This window comes from Caretta caretta, chromosome 15 (assembly GCF_965140235.1).
Source record: "Caretta caretta isolate rCarCar2 chromosome 15, rCarCar1.hap1, whole genome shotgun sequence".
Lineage (NCBI taxonomy): Eukaryota > Metazoa > Chordata > Testudines > Cheloniidae > Caretta > Caretta caretta.
This window is the reverse complement of record NC_134220.1, coordinates 13,721,135-13,728,311: the sequence shown is the minus strand read 5'-3', so window position 1 is coordinate 13,728,311 and position 7,177 is coordinate 13,721,135. Positions and strand designations below refer to the sequence as shown.

General features: G+C 41.1%; 1 long non-coding RNA gene across 1 annotated transcript; it reads right to left on the bottom strand.

Annotated features, from left to right (window-relative positions):
* Positions 1-755: 755 nt before the first annotated feature.
* Positions 756-4,481, bottom strand: LOC125622941 (uncharacterized). The gene is made up of 3 exons (XR_007352860.2): positions 3,994-4,481; positions 3,334-3,401; positions 756-2,657 (listed from the first exon to the last, which is right to left on the bottom strand). It is a non-coding gene; the product is annotated as an uncharacterized LOC125622941 (long non-coding RNA).
* Positions 4,482-7,177: the final 2,696 nt, after the last annotated feature.

Here is a 7,177-nt window from a genome sequence, read left to right as displayed (position 1 = left end):
ATTGGAGAGGGTTCAGAGAAGAGCCACGAGAATCATGAAAGGATTAGAAAACCTGCTTTATAGTGAGACTCAAGGAGCTCAATCTATTTAGCCAAACAAAGAGAAGGCTAAGGGATGACTTGATTACAGTCTGTAAGTACCTACATGGGGAATACATATTTAATAATGGGCTTTTCAAGAAAACGTACATGATCCAAAGCCTGGAAGTTGGACTAGACAAATTCAGACTGGAAATAAGGTGTAAATTTTTAACAGAGAGTAATTAACCACTGGAACAATTGACCACGGGTCACAGTCAATTCTCCATCACACTGGCAATTTTTAAGTCAAGACTGGATGTTTTTCTAAAAGATCTGCTTTGGGAATTATTTTGGGGAAGTTCTACACTCTGTGTTATACAGGAGGTCAGACCAGATGATCACAATGCTCCCTTTCTGGCTTTCATTGACCAAAAATATACTTTGACGTATCTTATTGCTGCTTAGCTGCACATTTATAACCTGTGGTTACAATGCTGAATTCGCACTACTTACAAGACCTGCCTAACATTACTAGAAGATGAAGCTTTCCGTGCAGCATTTACAAAAAACTCCAGATTGGGAATGATCATATGTTCATTTAATTTCCTGTATGTAATTACCATCTCCCTTAGTGCACATGTTGCAGAAAAACACACACATCTAACTTCAAAGCGTTTTCTGAATTTCACTAGAAAGCAGTTGCCTTTAGAGCAATCAAGCAGAGGCAGACAGAAATTGTTAAATGGTTACATTTTACTCAGAGCATTTAACAGGCTGGTTAACTGATAATCAATTAAAAGAACTCAATAAACTAAAAATGTAAGTTACATATGTAGATCAATATTAATACACTGTATGCCCATTGCCCAAGCCTTTGGACACACGTACATCTTAAAAAACTTAACTATCAAAGATTCATAACTTGGTTTAATGCCTACAAATAAATGGCAGCAACAATCATTCCAAATCAATTTCCAACAACCACAGTAGAGAGCAGCAGTTACAAATAGCATCAGCAACTATCTCTCCTTTAGACACAACTCCCAACGCATCTACACACACCTCTGACAAATACTAAACTGATCAGTTGAGCTTCTACCGCAGTAGTTCTCAACCAAGAGTACATGTACTCCTGGGGGTACGCAGAAGTCTTTCAGGGGTATGTCAGCTCATCTAGATATTTGCCTAATTTTACAACAGGCTACACAAAAAGCACTAGCGAAGTCAGTACAAACTAAAATTTCATACAGACAATGACTTGTTTATACTGCTCTCTACACTACATCAGTGTTTCTCGACCTAGGGGTGGTGACTCCTGGGGGTATGTGTCACGGGAAGGGTTTGGGGAGGGGGTTGCAAGTGTAGGGCTGGCATTAGGGAATGGCAAGCAGGGGCCCTCATGAAGCTAAGGTACATGCTGAAGCCCAAGCCCCATTGCCTGGAGCTCATGCCGAAGTCCAAGCCCTGCCCAGAGCTGAAATCAGACTCCTGAAAGGGGTACAGTAGTATGGAGAGGTTGAGAGCCACTGTTCTATCATATCCTGAAAAACAAAATCTGGCTCTGATGAACCAAGTGCAGCAGCTTCGCCTCTGAACACACGCTGCTAACAGAAATACTGAGTTCTAATCTTGGCTCTCCTAACATGAGCAGTTTACCTAATTTGAACTGTTACTGAAGGTTACTTAAGGAGAGGCCCTATCTAGAATTACAGACAAAAATAAAGACATTAAGATATTCTGTTTCATCACCATCTATCATACAGAGTGTCTCTACATGCTTAAAGGTTGAATTTTTCTTTCAGACAGAGAACTCTAGTCTTTTTAAACTAGTGGCTAACCCTTCAAAAGGCGGTGTGCGCACATACCTAGGTCATTTCCCATATCTGAATCAAGACTTCATCCTAACAGTTAGTTACATAGATCACAAAGAAGCCCTTGAGAACCTTTCCAGGGCAGGTGAGAATATGGCTTACCAAAAAGTGTTTTAAAATTATAAAAGTTTTGAAACATTCTTGATGGGCTAATTTGCATTTAGAGCCACATAATGCTTAGAGCAGAGCTTTCTTAGGTACTTTACAGGAGAATTTTATGTGCTGCCCATTTCCATACGACCGTTGGAAAAAATAAAAAATGTAAATTGTAAACACTCAAATTATTCAAATAATAGTAATACAATATTTAAAATTATTAATAATGGCTGCACTTATGGTTTTCCCTCGTTATAAGCATGTCCTCTTGTGAATTTTTGCCGCAGTTGCTCATGTTTACTTCACAGTCTTCTCCCTCCTCAGAAAAAGGCACCCGTGTAGCCCTGAGTTCTTCAGGGTGCAGCTGTGAGCATATACTACATTCTTTTCAAAGCTGAGGAATATTTTCCCTTCTCCCGCATCCATTGCACTCAGCCTACCAATATTTTTAGCTGGAAGGTGTTGCTTGATTACTCAAGGCAATAAAATCTCAGCCAGAACAAAAGTCTTGTGAAATAAGCTATCAGACTCTCAGCCAGTCCATTCTAGTTTATACCAGTCCCTGGATAGTGGCTTTCATCAGTGCCCTTTTATTGCCCTTTACCCAGCTCCTTCAGCTGCATATCATTTGTCAGCATTCTTTATACATCTTCTTCCCAAATGACCTGGACTGAATGCAAACGGATCATGACCCATCAACATTATGGGCAGTTTCATCAGTAACCACCATGATAATAACAAACTGCATAACAAGAACTCCATGAAAAGGCAAAAAGGGTGTGAACAAGACAGTGAGTGAGAGAAGGCACTCATGCTTTGAAAAATTATCTAAACCCCCTCTCTGTATAAAGTGTGATTGTTCCCACAAAACCTAAAGGAACCATCAAGAGAGATTTGATCTGCAAGCTGAGATGGCCACCAAGCTGGTATACTTTTCTCTTTTTTCTCCGAACAGTATTAATGCACTACTTTTCCCCTTCCTTTTGCTGTTCTAAAGCCGTGTTGCAGAAACTCAGTAACGGGGGGAAATCAATCCAGTTCTTATCTGAACTCAAATATGGTTTAAAACAGTGGTATAGGAGGTCATATCCGAGAGATCAAATATCTCAATGTTTGGTTTAGCAGATAATTTAAAAAAATGAAATAGTGAAAAATGGATTTGAGACCTCTTTCATTTAAAGCAATGAGTTGTGACAGATGAACACCAGCCAAAGGGGTTCAGAGAAGGGCAACAAAAGGACTAAGGAGCCAGAGGGATTGACTTAGGGGGAAATGATTAAAAGAGCTAAGAGAGTTTGGGTGAGTGATGGCATGGGTGGAGACACATGACAATTATTTGTAATTACCTGAAAGTTGTAAACACCAAGAGATGGAAAGGAGTTGTTTTTGTTTAGAGCAGTATCAGAGGGTAAAACTAGAAATAATAACATAAAAAATAGAAAAAAGATATTTATGATGAATATGAAGAAAAATCTTCCTGAAAGTGAGATCGGTAAGACTGGAATGGTCACCCAAGAAAGGGGGTGGAAGCCCCTCCTTCTGCAGGTGTTTTAAAATAGACTGGGCAAAGTACTAGAAATTCTGCTATAGGCAGGATATTAATACAAATATAATTAAAACAGGCCGTTCTGAGCTTCCTGCTGTTGGACTATATAAATAATATTGGGTGTGGGAGGGAGGTGTAGGAGCCAGAACAGCCACCTGACACCACTGAAGGATTCCTCTGTGCAGCAGCAAAGAGGTCCTACCATGGCTGAGAATCCGTGCCTGCAACTTTTTAAAGAGCTCTGTAAAGCATCACACCGCGCTACGTTGCCACATACAGTTTTAATTAAATAAATAGTAGCAATAATAATTACAGTTCATAATGTACCACCTTTCCTTTCGCTTTTCTGTACATCCTTCTCTTTACACTGGAGTCTATACAACGAGTGCAGCAAAGCAGGGGAAAAGGTCAAAACGTGCACAGTGTATTTAGGAACATGCGGACTGACTGGAAAACTAACCTCGAGGTTCCTGTTGCTGCTGCCTGTGACAGGCACTGCTTTCTGTACGACAGGTTCTTTAAAAAGTGTTACTGAAGATGAAAGAGAACGACATCATCAAATCAATGGAATACAGCTATAATTGCATGAAGACTTTGGGGTCAGGTCTGAGCAAGATTCAAAGCCCGCTGCATTCTGCGTCTCTGTTGAAATCTGTGATTTGAAATGGAATGAAGCAGTAGTAGTCTGCTGTAGGAAATATGAAATGAAAAGGCCATCTGGGTGAGGAACAAATGTCCCAAGGGAACATGCTTACAAAATATTTACCCAAGCCTGGAGCTATTGTCAGATAGACATCTACAAACTGAGGCTCAGCATTGCTCCTAAATATCTTATAGCATAACCCTCATATCTCTTTCCATCACTACCCCCTACACTACCCTACTACAAAACAAAAACACCATAGCCAGGTCCATCTATTTCAAATGGAAAATGTACCAACAAATCACAAGGCTCGCTGTGTGCTGGAGAATGTGCTCCCCAGAAGCTGCCTAGGGTGATCACCATAACAACATCCACTGCCGTAGCTATCAGAACATTTGTAGGATATTCAGCATTGGACTGAGGTAATGAGATGTGAGGCTTATTTCATTTTTTTCTTCTACTAAAATATAGGAACATGTTAACACAAGCCACTTGTAAAAAGCAATTTAGCAACTGCTTTTAATACATATTTTCAGAGTATCCCAGGCAGCTAGACTGTGGCAGGCTGAATCAGCTGACATGGAAACAGAAATATGATACTTTACATTCCTCAAGGAGTTTGTATCAATAACCACAAGCTTTCTAGCAAAGGAGTTTGGGGATGAAGAATGTGCAATGGGCAGTTCAATAAAGAAAATCAAAATCCTTACTGGGATATATGTAGTATATATGCGACTTTTGTAAATCTGATTTTTGCCTGTTGTTAGAGGGGACAAGGAATTCCTTGAAATTCCCACGTGCATCAAAGTGTGTTTAAAAAAATACACAGAGACACATCCACACACTCACACCAACACACAGCCAAAGATGGACCTGCATGTATGCACTCACATTAACACATGTTTCTTCAATGAAGAATTTTCCTTGCTGGGACCTGTACCAAGGAACCACCACTATAGGTGTTTGAGGTCCACAAATAACTGTTGCAACAATGTACATACAGTTACAACAAGCACACCAACAGTCATCTGTGTCGGACTCAGTACAAAGGGTGAACTAACCTCCTGATTGGGTGCTGAAGGGAGGACTCTGTCCCGAGTGGAACACAAACATCCTTGGATCAGAAAGCAGCAGATAACTGCTTGAGTGCTGCCTTTAACACTAGCAGTAATAACACTAATATTCTCTTTTGGGCCTTCAGCTACTAGAAGATGAAACTATATTGCCATATTTACATACACATATTGTCACGGACTATTGAAATTCAGGTTCTCTCACCTCACTGTTTTTATTTCAGTTAAATTCTGGAAGCAGAAGCCCTCTACCCCATTCTCATGGCTGTCAGTGCAAACTCAGCACTAATCCAGCTGGTCATGTTGCCATTTTCCCCTGATTCTCCATGCCACCTCCTTGTAGACAGAAAGGACAATGAGAGCTGTATCAAAGGTAAGAAAATATGCCCTTAAGACACATATCTTTTGCAGAACTAGTAGAAGGATTGTAACAAATCCATGTGCTGCAGATAACGGGTACAATTACCAGAAAACTCACACAAGCACATACAGAAACTCCAGCTCCACCAACATGGGCCTTTACCACTTGAACTAAAGAAGATCTCTTCGACAGTGATATTAGTGTTTCCCTTATCCTCTGCCAGCCACTAGAGAATAACATGAGATCACACATACATGCAGAGTACAGCAGGACCTTCTTGCTAGCTCTTCCCCTGAAGGTATACTCCTCCCCATAGCAGCCAGGGACAGGGAGTTGCTGCTGTTTAGTTCCCAGCACTTCCTCTCATGCCCTATCAAAGTTACTCATCATGAGTATTCTTCCTCTTCACTAACGCTTTAAATGCCAGCATTAATTCAAAACAGTTATTTTGCAGCCTTTGTGCTATTATCACTTTTCAAGTATTGAAAGATGGAAGGCTTTTCAGGCAGCTCATTTGAATGGAAGAGTAGTTTTCCCCTGGAGTTCTCTGTTTTGGGGTCTATGCAGGGCAGAGTCAGGGAAGCGGGTGTAAGATGGCTGATTCCTCTTTAACAGAAGAGGGCACAGAACAGATTTGCTGATAATACGCAGCCTCAGGTTTGTTTTTCACTGAAATACAAAAAGCAGGAGGAGAAGAGAAGGTTTAAACCCCCAAAATGAGCAGTTGAACCAGCCTATTGCATACTGTACTACTGCACATCCACAGGTCGACAGGGGATAGCGTAGACACTGTGTTGTGTAATTCGAATAAATTGGCCTCCAGGAGGTGTCCCACAGTGCTCCGCTGTGACCGCTCTGGAGAGCACTTTCAACTCCACTGCATGTCAGCCAGGTACACAGGAAACAGCTGCTCCCCGTTAAAGCCCCAGGAACTTTTGAATTTTCATTTCCTGTTTGATCAGCGTGGAGATCTCGCCAGCACAGCTGATCATGGAGACTCAAGGCCACAAATGAAGTAGATTTTCAAAGATATTTAGGCACCTGAAGATGCAGTTAGTTGCGTAGTGGAATTTTCAAAAGCAACTACGTGCCTAACTCCTTTTAAAATCTGGCTCCAGGTGCCTACCTGCATCTTTAAATGCCTTTGTAAATCTGTCCTCAAGTCTATGCATTTTGGACCCACTCCTGTGAAGTGCTAAACGTCCTCATCGCCCTTTGACTTCAATGGGAATTGAGGACACTCAACACTTCTTAGGATAGGGCTCCTGGAATGCAGTGAAATCATCTGTCTGAAGAGTCTCCTTCAGTCTGCATTGCATTTCCTGGTATGATACAGCAGTTTTACACAGACTAAGATCCTCTTATGTGTCTCCATACAGCATGCAATGTGACTTACCTGATCCCAGCTATTCATTCAGTCTGCCTGCCTTTTCATCTACTTCCCTTCTCTATGTGAATTTGATCAGCAAGTGGAGAAATGCTCTCTGTAATATTAACACAACCACCAGCTAGAATGGATTTTGGAGCATAGGTTAAGTGACTGCTCAAAAACCTGAATCAATGCCAT